The sequence below is a fragment of the Staurois parvus genome, unplaced genomic scaffold, assembly GCF_062004578.1.
Source record: "Staurois parvus isolate SC_StPar_1 unplaced genomic scaffold, SC_StPar_1.0 ptg000287l, whole genome shotgun sequence".
Lineage (NCBI taxonomy): Eukaryota > Metazoa > Chordata > Amphibia > Anura > Ranidae > Staurois > Staurois parvus.
Window position 1 is genome coordinate 34,636,951 of NW_028318083.1, and position 18,617 is coordinate 34,655,567.

Sequence of the window (18,617 nt, forward strand, 5' to 3'; positions counted from 1 at the left end):
GACTATGACTTATTTCTTCACTACATGCTGGAGATTTCCTTCCATTTTCCTGGGCGTAAGGGAGAACGTAGGAGTCAGCTTCTCCACTTAGTACTGATTTGGATCTATGACTACCCTGATTCATATCCTCTTCGGGCACTCTGAGTCTGGCTTCTATAATCTTAACTTCCTTCTGCCTTTCCAGACTTTTCATTTCAGCCTCCATTTGCTGGTGCTGAGCTTCCATTTCCTGCCGCTGAGCCTCAATGGCAGATTCCATCTCAACTTCTGCTCTTTTGGCAGCGAGTTGTTCAGCTAATTCCTTTCTTTTGGCTGACATACTTGAGAACTCTGTTATGTGGCTGGCGCTTCTGCTAGTGATGGAAGTCAGACTTGAGATTGTGGTTCCTCCTAAGGACCTAGCATAGTCTTTCATGAAGAGCTCATTCATTCCCTTTCGTGCCTTGACTTCATTATAATTTGCTGCAGATGATAGTTCTCTCATAAGCTTCACTAAATCCCTAGTGACTGCGGTACATGTATGCATGTTCCTTACAATATCCTGGGAGGGTGTCAAGGACGACTGCAAGTTGACATGTGGGGTTTATTTACTAAAGCTGGAGAGTGCGAAGTCAGACTCCCTTCTGTATAGAAACCAATCAGCTTCCAGGTTTCATTGCCAAAGCTTCATTGAACAAGCTGAGGTTAGAAGCTGATTGGTTTCTATGCAGAAGGGAGTCTGATTTTGCACTCTTCAGCTTTAGTAAATAAACCCCATGATGTCATAAGCTCTGACTCAGAATCTTCTACTGTCTCTATCATTTCACTCAAATTCTCCTTTATGCTTTCTTGTTTTAGCTTTCTGCAAATGTCTTTGGTGTATGCTTTCCACCTCTCATACATTCGGAAGAACTTTTTTCCTTTTAGTGCTGCCTCTTGCTCCAAATTTTCTAGCACCTTTTGGGTCGGTTTTCTGTCCCGTGATGAACGTCTTAGTTCACCTGTTTCAGCTATATTTGTTTGGGGCGAGACTACCGTTTCATTGCACCTTTCAGATTCAGACGGGTTCTCTTGCTCTTCACCTTCTACCATATCTATCATTGCATCCGCTAACAGTGGGGTGGCAATGCTAGGCTCAGCCATTTCTGAATGCTATAACAATTAATATGAATAAGGACCTGTCACTTTAAATGCAATACTACCAAATGCAAGAATAAATGACTTTCACTTTACATGTAATAGCACCAAAACACAGGCAATAAATGACTTTCACTTTAAATACATCAGAATCATATACTATAACTGCCTCTTTTTATTAAAAGTCTGTATTCTCTTGAGCACAAAAATGTCTCTAGCAGGAACCTATGTGCATAAGAGAGTAATAAAGGAAAGCTCTGACCTTAATTGAAAAGCAGGATACCGTAATCTGAAGGTTGCAGAAACAAACGTCAGTCTTAAAGGTGACTTTTCTTTTCTTGATGCGGTGACTTGCGATGCTCTGCGGTGACTTTGCGATGCTCTGCGGTGACTTGCGACTAGTATCGTGAACTCTCTGGATGCAACACGTGGGCTCTTGATGGATAGCGGTGCGGGCACTCTAGCTCTGGACTCTGGCCCTCCCCCCATGCATCTCTCTCTCTCTCTAGGGGTGCAGGAGGTTTGGCGCTCTTTCTCTGACTGTCTTGCCTTTGCCGTTATGCCACTTTAAGAGTCGGCTGCAGTCTGACTAATGCACACGTGCTATGGCCTGTACTGTTGTTCCGCTGAGGTGTCTCCGCGTGGCAGTATATGCTGGCGCTCTGTTTCTCTAGTGTACTCTTTACTGTGCAAGTTGAGGAGCACTGTTGCTTGACCTCTGAGGGTAATAGTTCCACTGTGGCAGGCGCAGCACCCTTTGGTGCCTTGTGCGCTGTGGCATTAGAACAATTATGCAATTGCTGTTTCTTTGTTTGATTAGACTGACTTTACTCTGTAATTCCTCCAATGCCGCTCTATGGATGCAGTAGGTTTAAAGAGCACACCGAATACTTTAGTTGACTTCTTTAATAACTTCAAATCTTCTTCATATAACACTGCTTACAATGGCTTGTTTCGTTTATCTTACAGTGACTTATTTCTTTCGTATTACAATGGTTTAATTCGTATTACATCGGGTTGATTCGATAGCTTATCTCGATAAATTCGATAGATTTGATTACTTATCTTGTTAGATTATTTCGTTAGATTATTTCGTTAAATTTGATAAATTCGGTGGAACTGCAAGTAAACACACACAACAGATTTTACACACAGATCTACCTGCACTGTTAAACAATAGGGGAACACACAAGTGCATTAAATACCTATTTGGCCTTCTCTGTTTCCATAAAGCTTCTCTGACTGGAACTTGTCTGTTTCCTCTTCTGTCTGGTGAGCAAGTGTCTCTAGAACAATCTAGCAGGGAGTTTTACACAGGCATAAATGTGAAACTGGCTGGGATTGGTTAAGGCTCTGTGCAGTGTGAGGCTGTCTGTGATTGGCTCAGCTCTATACTGACTCTTAAAGGCATATTTTCCTTTTCTGCTTCTGCTAACACAATGAATATATAAATGTCATATAACATTCAAAGACATAGATTACAGCAATGATTCTGCTTTTAGCTTTTACATATGCACATATACACTGTACTGAGGTTATTGGCAGGTTTGGTATACACATATATGTGAACCATATTAGCAACCTAGGACTGGTCTTAGCTGGCCAGCTACACTCCCACCAAAATTACCTATAATTCTATGTTCTCAGCAATAGGATTCGAACATGAATTTGAGGAATTTTCCATCAGTTTCTCAACTCTCAAGTGTCTTTGTTACTCTCAAGCAGAACAACTAACTTTTGTATTGGACGTTCCAATTTGAGTGGAGTTGTGAGACGTTTTCCCCTTTTGTCCAGTTTTGAGTCTCCCATTTGTAACTCTTCTTCTTGTACTCTTCTTACTAGTCCTTCTTTGTCCTTTCGAGCTTCTAGGACTTTGGCCAATTTCCATTGACTTCTAGGTAAGTCGTCTTCCTTTACTAACACTATGTCATCAACATGAACATTTCTTCTAGGCATTTGCCATTTACGTCTTAGTATGAGATGAGCTAAGTACTCCTTGCTCCATCTATTCCAAAACTGCTCTGATAGATATTGAACTCTTCGCCATCTTTTCCTTGCGTATAAATCCTCTTTGGTGAAGTTGCCAGGCGGTGGCTGTATGTAATCAGCTTTAAGGTGAAGTAGATGTTTGGGAGTTAAAGGTTCCAAGCTTGTTGGGTCGTTGATGTTGTTGACTGTAAGTGGACGACTGTTAACTATACACATTACTTTATAGAATAGTGTCCTAAGTGAAGCATCATCTAATCTTCCGGCATTCTTTTTCAACACTGAACTTAGTACGCTTCTTACAGTTCTGATTTGCCTCTCCCAGACTCCGCCTGTATGGCTTGCATGTGGAGCATTCATGTGAAAATCACACTGTTTCTCTAACAAGTACTCAGTAACTTTTTCTTTATCAATCTCTTTTAAAGCCTTGTTCAATTCATTCTTTGCTCCAACAAAATTAGATCCTTGGTCAGATCTAAGTTTTCTGACAGTACCTCTAATGGCTATGAAACCTCTTAAGGCGTTGATAAACGCGCCGTTTGATATATCTTCCAACATTTCCAGGTGAATTGCTCTGGAGCTTAGACACGTAAATATCAGTCCATATCTCTTATACTCCTTGCGGTTTTGTTTGGTGATAAGTGGGCCGAAGCAATCCATTCCGCTATAAAGAAATGGTGGTGATGGGTTTACACGATCAGCTGGTAGATCAGCCATTCTTTGTTCTTCTGTAGGTCTACGTGCCTTTCTACAGATTACACATTTACTTATGTACTTCGCTATAACTTTGCTTCCTTTCACTATCCAGTAACCACCTTCTCTCAAACAGCTTTGAGTAAAGCTTCTTCCTTGATGCAAGGATTTGTTGTGGTAGTGATTGATAATCAATCTTGTGAAGGTAGAATTTTTGGGTAGAATTGCTGGATGCTTAACTCTGTTAGGTAGCGACGCATTTTCCAGCCTCCCTCCCACCTTCAGCATACCATCCTGCAGAATAAGATTAAGCTTGTACAATGGGTGGTTGTTTGGAAGTCTCTTAGGTTCTTGACTAAGTCTCTTCAATTCTTCACTGTAGAATCTTTGATGAATGAGTCTTATAACCGTTTCTTCAGCTTTCACTCTTTCCTCTACATTCAACAATTCTTTCTTCCTGATTCCTTTTGCTAAGCGTTGAATTCGAGCTACTATGTTTAACACTGTATTCCACTTTGAACATCTGGCTAGTCGTTCAAGTATGTCATCTTGACACTTGGCGGCAGTGCTCAATGTTTGAACTACCTTTACTTCTGGATCACCCATAGAGAGTTCTGTATAACCTTCACTGGGTTTGATTTCCTTTTCCCAAAGGAACTCTGGACCGGTGAACCAGTTTGAATTCTTCAATTCTGTTACATTTAGGCCTCTTGAAGCATGATCTGCCGGGTTTTGCTTTGTGTCAACATAGTGCCAATGTTCTGGATTCGTTGTTTTTCAAATTTTTTGAACTCTGTTAGCGACAAAGGTGTGGAATCTTCGAGCTTCATTGTTTATGTAACCTAGGACAACTTGTGAGTCTGTCCAAAAATGCTCTTCATCTATTTTCAATTCCAATTCTTCTTTCAGAAACTGACTTACGGATGCTGAAACGACGGCTGCCGTTAGTTCGAGTCTTGGTATTGTCTGAATATTGTTGGGTGCGACTCTGGCCTTTCCCATAACTAGGGCACAGTGTATCTTTCCTTCTCCTATTGCTCTGATGTAGGAGCACTGACCATAACCATGACTACTGGCATCTGAAAAGTGATGAAGTTCTATTTTCTTGTACTTTCTGATATCAGGAGGTACAAAACATCTGGGTATCCGAATTTCTTTCAAATTTTGCAAGTCTCTTATCCAACTCTCCCACCTTGGCCTCAAGCATGCAGGTATGGGTTCGTCCCATCCCAACTTCTGTCTGCATAATTCTTGCAGTATTTCTTTTGCTCTGAGGATTATTGGTGCCAAGAATCCCAACGGATCATATATTGAGGCTACTGTGGAAAGAATGGTTTATAAGACCATCATCTACATAAAAGTTTTTCTTCAAAAAATTTGCTGCTGATGGACAATCCTTTTCATTCTGATTGGCCAGATACTTCATACCATAATTGGCACAACCTGGGGATGATGCTGCTCCAAACAAGTGCACTTTCATCCTGTATTCCGCTGGCTCTGTATCTCCATCTTCCCACCATAGGAACCTCAGGAAGTCTCTATCTTCTTTCTTCACATGAAATTGGTGGAACATCTTTTCAATGTCGCACATGACTGCTATGGGATACTTTCTGTATCTACAGAGTACTCCAGGTACAGTGTTTGCAAGATCTGGTCCCTTTAGTAGATGATCGTTCAATGCAACATCATTGTACCTTGCCGAGCAATCAAAAACTACTCTGATCTTATCTGGTTTCTTTGGGTGATAGACACCTTGATGTGGGATGTACCACACTTCTCCATTTTTAGGCTGACCATCAACTTTCTCTGCGTGCCCTTCTTTGAGGATTTCTTTCATGAATTTTAAATAATCGTCTTTCAGTTTGGGATCTCTTCCCATCCTTTTCTTTAAGCTTTTCAATCTTGCCAGGGCAAGATCTCTGTTATTTGGCAGATGAGGTCGTTCTCTAAAAGGTAGGGGCATTTCAAGATAACCGTGTTGATTTTTCTGAATATTATCTTCTAGAACTTGTACAAACTTTATGTCCTCTTGGGATACACTCTTTTCATTAGAACTTACGTCTGCAAAGTCGGATTCTAGGATTTTGAGTACTTTCGCTGGACTTACAGTTGGTAACTCTTGGACAGATATTCTATGACACCATCCTGTCACCTGTCCTGAATCTGCAATCTGTCGTTTTCCTCCAACAACACCCCATCCTAGATCAGTTTGGACTGCGTAGGGTTCACCCTTTCCTCCTGCGATTATCTTTCGTGGTACCAATGCCTCGGGACAGTCGTAGCCTATCAACAGTCCAACACCAAATTCCTTCAGCGGGGACATTTCATGAGATATGACAGATAGGTGTTCCCATTTGATGGCTGTTTCACAGGTAGGTATGCGATCTCGATCCAGAGGTATGTCGTCTTTTGTATAAGCTGGAGGTAGATCTAATATGCAGTTTGAGTGGAGTCCTCTAACTCTCAATCCTTTGACTCTTTGACTGTTCACCAATGTGTTTCTTCCTGTCAATGTGGTGAGTTTGAGTTTCACTGGTTCTGTGGCCACTTGTAATTTCTTGCAGATTTCTTGATCAATGAAGGTGACGTCACTCTGGGCATCCAGTAGCGCATAGGCGTATACCTTCTTGTTCTTCCTTTTAGGATTTGAAATACACACTGGTACAACCATTGACGTGCCATTGATTTCTCTTTCTCTCACTCTGCAAGAGAATACTGTCGCTTTATTTTCTTCCTCAGTGTCCTTGGGCATTAAGGATTTCTCTTTCTTTGGACGTTCTTCATGTAGTGGTGTAGGATGACGTCCTTTACAAACGCTGCAAGTGGCCTTTTTCTTGCATTCTTTAGTAATATAGCCTTTTCTTAAACATCCAAAACACAGCTGATTATCAAACACAAACTTCTTCTTTTCATCTGGAGACCTTTCCTTCAATTGTTGGCACTTATGTATGGAGTGATTCTCTTCACAGAACATACACTTGAAGGTAGTCTGAAGACTTGTCGGTTCGAACTCTTTACTGATCCCAGTAGTGACGTTCAACTTGCGCTCATGGACATCTGGACCTTTAGTAGCTGTGTTGGTTGCAAAGCTAGTTGCTCTTGTGCGTCTTATCTCTCTTGTAGGCCTTTCTTCTAAGGGTTTTAAGACATAAGATGCTGTTACTGGATTACACGCTATTCATGCTTCCTTATTGACAAATTCAGAGAACTCTTTGAAACTTGGGAAGTTTTTTCCGTGATCTAACGGTTTAGTCACATAGCGTTTCCATCCAGAAGCCACTTGTTCTGGTAGCTTGGCTAGCATCCTGTGGTTTTCTACATAGTCGTTCAATACTTCTAGTCCTTGGAACATGTGGGATAGCATTGCTGCATGCTTGCAGGAAGTCACCATACTCTTGGAGCTTGAAGTGTTCTTTAGGACCTATTTTAGGCCAGTTTATTAACTTCTCTCTGAAAGCTCTTTGCACTAAGAAGGGATGACCATATCTTGCATTTAATTTTTCCCAAGCTTGCTTGTAGGCTTCTTCATCTTTCCTATAGAAGTTACCTTCAAGAACCTTTTTTGCTTCTCCGCCAGTATACCGCTGGAGGTAGAATAACTTGTCCACTGGACGGGAGCAATGATGTTCAATGATCATTTCAAAACTTGCCTTCCACTCTATAAACTTCAGTACGTCTCCGGAGAATACAGTAGGTTCCGGAACAGGAAGTCTAGTGAGAAATATTCTCTGAGGTATCGTCAGGTCAACAGTTGTAACATCCTCGTGACCACTGCCATGACATATGGGAGTTGAATTATCTGGTTCTCTTTTTCCACTTGGTTCTGAATCAGGTGAGTCTCTCTTCTTTTCTCTCTGAGCAGGGATGAAAGGACTATGACTTATTTCTTCACTACATGCTGGAGATTTCCTTCCATTTTCCTGGGCGTAAGGGAGAACGTAGGAGTCAGCTTCTCCACTTAGTACTGATTTGGATCTATGACTACCCTGATTCATATCCTCTTCGGGCACTCTGAGTCTGGCTTCTATAATCTTAACTTCCTTCTGCCTTTCCAGACTTTTCATTTCAGCCTCCATTTTATGGCGCTGAGCTTCCATTTCCTGCCGCTGAGCCTCAATGGCAGATTCCATCTCAACTTCTGCTCTTTTGGCAGCGAGTTGTTCAGCTAATTCCTTTCTTTTGGCTGACGTACTTGAGAACTCTGTTATGTGGCTGGCGCTTCTGCTAGTGATGGAAGTCAGACTTGAGATTGTGGTTCCTCCTAAGGACCTAGCATAGTCTTTCATGAAGAGCTCATTCATTCCCTTTCGTGCCTTGACTTCATTATAATTTGCTGCAGATGATAGTTCTCTCATAAGCTTCACTAAATCCCTAGTGACTGCGGTACATGTATGCATGTTCCTTACAATATCCTGGGAGGGTGTCAAGGACGACCGCAAGTTGACATGTGGGGCTGATTGGTTTCTATGCAGAAGGGAGTCTGATTTTGCACTCTTCAGCTTTAGTAAATAAACCCCATGATGTCATAAGCTCTGACTCAGAATCTTCTACTGTCTCTATCATTTCACTCAAATTCTCCTTTATGCTTTCTTGTTTTAGCTTTCTGCGAATGTCTTTGGTGTATGCTTTCCACCTCTCATACATTCGGAAGAACTTTTTTCCTTTTAGTGCTGCCTCTTGCTCCAAATTTTCTAGCACCTTTTGGGTCGGTTTTCTGTCCCGTGATGAACGTCTTAGTTCACCTGTTTCAGCTATATTTGTTTGGGGCGAGACTACCGTTTCATTGCACCTTTCAGAGTCAGACGGGTTCTCTTGCTCTTCACCTTCTACCATATCTATCATTGCATCCGCTAACAGTGGGGTGGCAATGCTAGGCTCAGCCATTTCTGAATGCTATAACAATTAATATGAATAAGGACCTGTCACTTTAAATGCAATACTACCAAATGCAAGAATAAATGACTTTCACTTTACATGTAATAGCACCAAAACACAGGCAATAAATGACTTTCACTTTAAATACATCAGAATCATATACTATAACTGCCTCTTTTTATTAAAAGTCTGTATTCTCTTGAGCACAAAAATGTCTCTAGCAGGAACCTATGTGCATAAGAGAGCAATAAAGGAAAGCTCTGACCTTAATTGAAAAGCAGGATACCGTAATCTGAAGGTTGCAGAAAAAAACGTCAGTCTTAAAGGTGACTTTTCTTTTCTTGATGCGGTGACTTGCGATGCTCTGCGGTGACTTTGCGATGCTCTGCGGTGACTTGCGACTAGTATCGTGAACTCTCTGGATGCAACACGTGGTCTCTTGATGGATAGCGGTGCGGGCACTCTAGCTCTGGACTCTGGCCCTCCCCCCATGCATCTCTTTCTCTCTCTAGGGGTGCAGGAGGTTTGGCGCTCTTTCTCTGACTGTCTTGCCTTTGCCGTTATGCCACTTTAAGAGTCGGCTGCAGTCTGACTAATGCGCACGTGCTATGGCCTGTACTGTTGTTCCGCTGAGGTGTCTCCGCGTGGCGGTATATGCTGGCGCTCTGTTTCTCTAGTGTACTCTTTACTGTGCAAGTTGAGGAGCGCTGTTGCTTGACCTCTGAGGGTAATAGTTCCACTGTGGCAGGCGCAGCACCCTTTGGTGCCTTGTGCGCTGTGGCATTAGAACAATTATGCAATTGCTGTTTCTTTGTTTGATTAGACTGACTTTACTCTGTAATTCCTCCAATGCCGCTCTATGGATGCAGTAGGTTTAAAGAGCACACCGAATACTTTAGTTGACTTCTTTAATAACTTCAAATCTTCTTCATATAACACTGCTTACAATGGCTTGTTTCGTTTATCTTACAGTGCTTATTTCTTTCGTATTACAATGGTTTAATTCGTATTACATCGGGTTGATTCGATAGCTTATCTCGATAAATTCGATAGATTTGATTACTTATCTTGTTAGATTATTTCGTTAGATTATTTCGTTAAATTTGATAAATTTGGTGGAACTGCAAGTAAACACACACAACAGATTTTACACACAGATCTACCTGCACTGTTAAACAATAGGGGAACACACAAGTGCATTAAATACCTATTTGGCCTTCTCTGTTTCCATAAAGCTTCTCTGACTGGAACTTGTCTGTTTTCTCTTCTGTCTGGTGAGCAAGTGTCTCTAGAACAATCTAGCAGGGAGTTTTACACAGGCATAAATGTGAAACTGGCTGGGATTGGTTAAGGCTCTGTACAGTGTGAGGCTGTCTGTGATTGGCTCAGCTCTATACTGACTCTTAAAGGCATATTTTCCTTTTCTGCTTCTGCTAACACAATGAATATATAAATGTCATATAACATTCAAAGACAGATTACAGCAATGATTCTGCTTTTAGCTTTTACATATGCACATATACACTGTACGGAGGTTATTGGCAGGTTTGGTATACACATATATGTGAACCATATTAGCAACCTAGGACTGGTCTTAGCTGGCCAGCTACACTCCCACCAAAATTACCTATAATTCTATGTTCTCAGCAATAGGATTCGAACATGAATTTGAGGAATTTTCCATCAGTTTCTCAACTCTCAAGTGTCTTTGTTACTCTCAAGCAGAACAACTAATTTTTGTATTGGACGTTCCAATTTGAGTGGAGTTGTGAGACGTTTTCCCCTTTTGTCCAGTTTTGAGTCTCCCATTTGTAACTCTTCTTCTTGTACTCTTCTTACTAGTCCTTCTTTGTCCTTTCGAGCTTCTAGGACTTTGGCCAATTTCCATTGACTTCTAGGTAAGTCGTCTTCCTTTACTAACACTATGTCATCAACATGAACATTTCTTCTAGGCATTTGCCATTTACTTCTTAGTATGAGATGAGCTAAGTACTCCTTGCTCAATCTATTCCAAAACTGCTCTGATAGATATTGAACTCTTCGCCATCTTTTCCTTGCGTATAAATCCTCTTTGGTGAAGTTGCCAGGCGGTGGCTGTATGTAATCAGCTTTAAGGTGAAGTAGATGTTTGGGAGTTAAAGGTTCCAAGCTTGTAGGGTCGTTGATGTTGTTGACTGTAAGTGGACGACTGTTAACAATAGACATTACTTCATAGAATAGTGTCCTAAGTGAAGCATCATCTAATCCTCCGACATTCTTTTTCAACACTGAACTTAGTACGCTTCTTACAGTTCTGATTTGCCTCTCCCAGACTCCGCCTGTATGGCTTGCATGTGGAGCATTCATGTGAAAATCACACTGTTTCTCTAACAAGTACTCAGTAACTTTTTCTTTATCAATCTCTTTTAAAGCCTTGTTCAATTCATTCTTTGCTCCAACAAAATTAGATCCTTGGTCAGATCTAAGTTTTCTGACAGTACCTCTAATGGCTATGAAACCTCTTAAGGCGTTGATAAACGCGCCGTTTGATATATCTTCCAACATTTCCAGGTGAATTGCTCTGGAGCTTAGACACGTAAATATCAGTCCATATCTCTTATACTCCTTGCGGTTTTGTTTGGTGATAAGTGGGCCGAAGCAATCCATTCCGCTATAAAGAAATGGTGGTGATGGGTTTACACGATCAGCTGGTAGATCAGCCATTCTTTGTTCTTCTGTAGGTCTACGTGCCTTTCTACAGATTACACATTTACTTATGTACTTCGCTATAACTTTGCTTCCTTTCACTATCCAGTAACCACCTTCTCTCAAACAGCTTTGAGTAAAGCTTCTTCCTTGATGCAAGGATTTGTTGTGGTAGTGATTGATAATCAATCTTGTGAAGGTAGAATTTTTGGGTAGAATTGCTGGATGCTTAACTCTGTTAGGTAGCGACGCATTTTCCAGCCTCACTCCCACCTTCAGCATACCATCCTGCAGAATAAGATTAAGCTTGTACAATGGGTGGTTGTTTGGAAGTCTCTTAGGTTCTTGACTAAGTCTCTTCAATTCTTCACTGTAGAATCTTTGATGAATGAGTCTTATAACCGTTTCTTCAGCTTTCACTCTTTCCTCTACATTCAACAATTCTTTCTTCCTGATTCCTTTTGCTAAGCGTTGAATTCGAGCTACTATGTTTAACACTGTATTCCACTTTGAACATCTGGCTAGTCGTTCAAGTATGTCATCTTGACACTTGGCGGCAGTGCTCAATGTTTGAACTACCTTTACTTCTGGATCACCCATAGAGAGTTCTGTATAACCTTCACTGGGTTTGATTTCCTTTTCCCAAAGGAACTCTGGACCGGTGAACCAGTTTGAATTCTTCAATTCTGTTACATTTAGGCCTCTTGAAGCATGATCTGCCGGGTTTTGCTTTGTGTCAACATAGTGCCAATGTTCTGGATTCGTTGTTTTTCAAATTTTTTGAACTCTGTTAGCGACAAAGGTGTGGAATCTTCGAGCTTCATTGTTTATGTAACCTAGGACAACTTGTGAGTCTGTCCAAAAATGCTCTTCATCTATTTTCAATTCCAATTCTTCTTTCAGAAACTGACTTACGGATGCTGAAACGACGGCTGCCGTTAGTTCGAGTCTTGGTATTGTCTGAATATTGTTGGGTGCGACTCTGGCCTTTCCCATAACTAGGGCACAGTGTATCTTTCCTTCTCCTATTGCTCTGATGTAGGAGCACTGACCATAACCATGACTACTGGCATCTGAAAAGTGATGAAGTTCTATTTTCTTGTACTTTCTGATATCAGGAGGTACAAAACATCTGGGTATCCGAATTTCTTTCAAATTTTGCAAGTCTCTTATCCAACTCTCCCACCTTGGCCTCAAGCATGCAGGTATGGGTTCGTCCCATCCCAACTTCTGTCTGCATAATTCTTGCAGTATTTCTTTTGCTCTGAGGATTATTGGTGCCAAGAATCCCAACGGATCATATATTGAGGCTACTGTGGAAAGAATGGTTTATAAGACCATCATCTACATAAAAGTTTTTCTTCAAAAAATTTGCTGCTGATGGACAATCCTTTTCATTCTGATTGGCCAGATACTTCATACCATAATTGGCACAACCTGGGGATGATGCTGCTCCAAACAAGTGCACTTTCATCCTGTATTCCGCTGGCTCTGTATCTCCATCTTCCCACCATAGGAACCTCAGGAAGTCTCTATCTTCTTTCTTCACATGAAATTGGTGGAACATCTTTTCAATGTCGCACATGACTGCTATGGGATACTTTCTGTATCTACAGAGTACTCCAGGTACAGTGTTTGCAAGATCTGGTCCCTTTAGTAGATGATCGTTCAATGCAACATCATTGTACCTTGCCGAGCAATCAAAAACTACTCTGATCTTATCTGGTTTCTTTGGGTGATAGACACCTTGATGTGGGATGTACCACACTTCTCCATTTTTAGGCTGACCATCAACTTTCTCTGCGTGCCCTTCTTTGAGGATTTCTTTGAGCATTCATGTGAAAATCACACTGTTTCTCTAACAAGTACTCAGTAACTTTTTCTTTATCAATCTCTAAATCTTTAAAAGTGTTGAAAAAGGATTTGCAGAATGCGCCAGCATTAGGTACAATTGAGGTTTGTTCCAATGCTCCTTTTGTTGTGAAAACTCATGTATCAGATAATGCTATTTCAGTAACTTTGTCTCAATTAAAAGAAGGTAATGAGAGACTAATTAGTTACTTCTCCAGAAATGTATCACCATTGGAAAGAACTTTTACATCAGAGGTACAACAACTGTTGAGTTTCTTTTATGCAATCAAAGCTTCAGAAAACATAGTAAAGTCACATAGTATCATTTTACAGTCTCCTGACAGTTCACTAAGAAGAATTCTTGAGGAAGATACATTCAGAGAATGTCCTGAAAGGTATCCTCAGTGGATAAGAGCACTGTTAGCCAAACACATTGTGATAGGTATAGCTGTATCAGACAAGTCTCTACCTCACATTCACAGCAACACATGTATTACTGAAAAACACTCTAACACCAGAATAATGACATCAGCACAGAAAACAGTTACGCATATTTCTAATATTAGAGGGATGAGAACAAAGGCATAAACCTTTGTCATCTCTGGGGTGATACAAAACCTTTCTTTGTTTAGTAAAACGGGGTTTTGCGGTCATGACCTATGATGAAATATTGCGTCCTGTCATACCTAAATATCATTCTACCTTTGTATTCTAGTTTAGGTAATTTTAGACAGGATTAGGACAGTATTTTGATTGATATATAGAAGTTTTCTGTAAACGGAAATAGGAAGTAATGTTACTTCACAATATGTGTTTCAAACTCATAAACTGATTGTTCCATAATCTTTCATATTTGTTGAAAAAAGGTGCAAGAATAATGTAATGTTTGTGCCAAAGTAATGATACTGCATTTCTTTACAGAAATGACATCTAAAATCAAATATGAAGCGTAACAATCTCCTACAAGCCAACGTGAAGGAATTTGGACATTAAAGAAGAGATCTTCATATGGGAAGAAGATTGAACAAGAGCTTAATACTTCACACTTGTGACTGATTTATCACGTTCAAGAAAAATGTTTCTACTTTTACAGAATTTAAAGAAGATATTTTATAGACATTGCATGAAGAAAAGATTCATCAAGAGGAAATCTATTTATTATTAGTGATAAAATAATTTATTATTGAAAATATTGTTATAGGTCACATATACATTTTAATGATCCTTTTATTCTGATATTACATCCATATTAGGATAATATTAATATTATTATTTTTTATTTTTACATATTCATATACTGAATGTTTTTTGGTTAAAACTTCATAGAGTTATTCCAGTTTATAGAATATCTTTTGTTAAAAGGTTAAGAAACATATTACTCTTATAGGAGTAATAGAAATTTATGACACATTTTAGAATGGAAAGTATATTTCCGGAGAGTTAAAATATTATACAAATATGGAAATATACTACATTAATTATTATTACATCATTTAATTATTATTATTACTACTATATTATCATATATCATTTAAAATTAACGTTATGATTAAGAATTTTTATAGGAAGAGAAACTGAAGATGTGTGTAGAGGTGTAGAGTTTTGAAGGAGTTATTTTTGATTGGTCCAGTTATGAAGAATATGTACGATCATTTGGTATAAGACTATGTGTATGGGACATGAATGAAGTGTGCATTGATTGAACATTAATTATGGACTAATCATAATAAGGGGGATTTGTTAATAAATCAAAATTATGATTCGGCACTTATATTGATGGCAAGCTTGCAAAATATTTGGTTTTTATGATTAGTCATAATTAATATTAATATGTGTGAATGGTCTTTTGACAAATGGTAGTATTACAATTCTTCAATTATAACTGAGACTGAAAAATATGAATAAGTTAAGCTGAGACAGTAAAATAAGACAGGAGTTAAGCTGAACTAGCTAAACCAGCTGAAGGCTGAGTATACTATATTTAGATATAGTTGGTTAAAAGTATCTGGTAGTATATGTCAAGGTTATTAGAAGTGACTTACTATAACATTACGTATTTTAATAGTATCTGTGTGTATTTAGTATACGTTTCTAACATTGATACATATATAGTTTAGTGATTATACATTGATTTGTTCTTAAGCTATATTAATCTTTAAATATATATAGCTGAGGGTTACATCATCTGCTTACAACAGTATGTGAGTGTCGTCCCCTCCCTTCTATGCCATACAAGGTATTAAGAATCTCTCGTTATGACACACTCATGCTGCATAAAGGGGGCCATAAGGGACAGAGGTAACACACTCACACGCTAACACAACACTCTTGCATACACATACATACACGTCTGAGAAGCTGCAACAGGTGCATGCTACGAGATCATCACTTCTGTCTATTTCCGGCTTCTTCCCAAAAAGACATGAGAAGGACAAGGACATGGAGAATTGCACATGGCCAGGACAGCCATGACAAATAATGGTGACTTATCTTTAAACTTTTGCTTGTTATTTCTACAGTAGTTTATCTACATGGAACTGTTCATAATACGCTTTACATTGTTATTTTACACCATTGTGTGATAGAATAAAATCACACTTTATTTTTTATTTCAATGGCTCTTTCATTCATAATCACCTCAAGACACTAAAAGAAGTATTGTATGTGTCTAAAATCCAACAATGGCTTCCTTTCATGCCATCCATTGTATACTAGTGTGTCTAGCTGTGAATGGTCACAGTGATCACATGCACAAGCTGGGCCAATCACAGCCCAGCTGTGTCATGTGATTAGCCATGGCCATATCACAGCTAAGCACAAAAAAAACCTTAACCACTTCCAGACCGGACACTTTTACCCCCTTCCTGACCAGGGCAATTTTCCGCTTTCAGCGCTATCACACTTTGAATGACAATTGCGCGGTCATGCAACACTGTACCCAAATGAATCACCGCTGGGATTTTTATTTTTTTTGCTATGTAAATGAAAAAGTCCAAAACTTTTAAAAAAAAGTGTTTTTTTTAATAACATTTTGCAAATAAATAATATTTCATCATAAATCTTTGCCAAAATTTATTCCGTTACCTTTTTAGTAAAAAAAAAAAAAAAAAAAAAAATTATAATTTTTAAACATTTTTTTTTACATTTTTATATTATTATTATTATTTTTTTTACATACTGTCACCCTAGCAGTACAGTGTCACCATGGTGACACTGTACTACTCGTGGGGGGTGTTGAAGGTTTTTTTTTTTTTTTTTACACTGATTGCTTTTACACCCATATAGGATGTAAAAGCAATCATTTCTCTTTCTCTCTGTGTGCATTCTTGCACTCATTGAGAAGTACTGAGTGAGCTGTGATTGGTCACAGCCTGTCACATGGTACAAGGCTGTTGTGAATAGCCTTGTACCATGTGACCTCTCTGATCATTCACAGATTTCACACGTAGTAAGCAATGATGTCACAAGTGACATCTTGCTTACTACTTTGCATGTGATCACTGATTGGCCAATCAGTGATCACATGATTGGGATCTCGTACAGAGGTCCCGTCCGACGATCGGTGTTTCACTGTGTCCGGAGGACACAGCGGGCACCGGATCGCGGTGCTGCGCGCTCCCAGGGAGCGCGCACAAGCAGGGTGCGGGCAGGCCATTTATAAACGGCCACCCGACCCTGCACTGCCACTGTCCGGCCGTTTATATGCAACGGCCGGTCGGGAAGTGGTTAACGAATCGATGTCATTCAGGTAAATGCCTGCTTATAGCAAAGGAATTCTTTGCTATAAGCAAATTGTGTAAAAAACAAATATTGATCACTTCCCCAAAGTAGTACAATGTTACTATGGAAACATTATACTACTTTGATCATAGTGAAATATATAAAAAAAAAATCATTAAAAAGAGAAAACAAATTTAATAAAAAATTAAAATAAAAAAAAAATTAATTTTTTTTTTTTCGTACTGTCACCAGTCAGTGTCCCTGATCACTGCCATGCCAGTTATATGATGACGCTGTACTGCACTGGTGACAGTATGTAAAAAAAAAAAAAAAATAGTGAAAATAATTTTTTTAATTTTTCATTTTCTGAAAAATGACCAAAAAATTACAACTTCAAAAAACTCGCCATGCCTCTTATGAAATACATCAGACTGTCTACTTTGTAAAAAGGGGTCATTTGGGGGATATCTGTACTGTTCTGACATTCTTAGACCTCAAGAAATTAGATTGGCTATCAGTACTTCAGGATTGATCAATATTCAGATATATCGCATTGTTAGTGAACTCTATAACTTTCCTCCAAACTAAATAATACATCCTAATTTGGGTTATTTTCACCGAAGACATGTAGTAGAACACATCTTGGCCTAAATTTATGAAGAACAATTATTTATTTGCAAACTTTTATAACAGAAACAAAGAAAAACTTTTTTTTTTCAAAAATTTCATTTTTTTTTGTTAATTTAGCAAAAAATGAAAACCCCAGTGGTGATTAAATACCACCAAAAGAAAGCTCTAGTCGTGTGACGAAAATGATAAAATTTTAGTTTGGGTACAATGTTGTATGACCGCGCAATTGTCAAAGTGTGAGAGCACTGAAACCTGAAATATGGCCTAGGCAGGAATGGGGTAAAAGTGCCCAGTACGGAACTGGTTAATCAAAGTGTATTTTCCAAAAAATATATATTCATTTTTATAAACTGCACATTTCGGTTTTCAGCCAAGTGCATTTTGAATTTTTGTTACCACAATTTTCATTTCTGTGCACCACTAGCGAGTGACTAGAGCCAGTAAAATATTCCTAGACAGGCCATTCCTCAGTCATGGCACTTCCAGATTATTCTGACAGGAAAGTTACAGCCTGTTCACCTTCCAGGAGATGAGAATGTACTGCAGGTCGTACAAAGGCTGCAGTACGGAGTGCCATCTCAGTGAGTGACCCTTGGCCCTGAGCTCAGAACATGGACAAGTCAGCGTCAACTCACACAGCCGCCCATACGACTCCCTCAGCCCGTCACTCAGCTCTCCCTCCTCCCTCACACTGCCGACACTCGCCTTCTCACGCACGCACTTTCCCGCCCCTACCATCAGGAACATAGCTCCTCCCTCTCCTATAGGACTGAATGGAGGTCTGAGGGGCCAATCGGAAGGCAGCCCAGAGTGAGGAGAGCAGAGTTCACAGGGCTTTATGAGGGAGGGCATCCTCAGCATCCCTATAGACGTGCATGGTCCTAGCCAGGGTGACTCCTGTTCAACCACACTGAGTCACTGGAAGGTTCATGACCTGAGCAGTCACCGAAAAATAATCGTTCCCATGCTGTTCAAAACACAGGCCATATTCCATTCACTTATAACTAAGGCCCTTTCACACTCATCCATTTTTCTTCTGTTTTCACATTACCAAAAGCGGA

At 39.6% G+C, this 18,617-nt stretch overlaps 1 protein-coding gene across 1 annotated transcript in view; it reads right to left on the reverse strand.

The window, feature by feature from the left end:
- CUNH18orf63 (chromosome unknown C18orf63 homolog) overlaps positions 1-18,223 on the reverse strand; it is a 158,949-nt gene extending 140,726 nt beyond the window's left edge. The window contains exon 1 of the mRNA XM_089682380.1: positions 18,076-18,223. The gene's annotated coding sequence lies outside the window, so the exon portion shown is untranslated. The remainder of the gene's footprint in view (positions 1-18,075) is intronic.
- Positions 18,224-18,617: the final 394 nt, after the last annotated feature.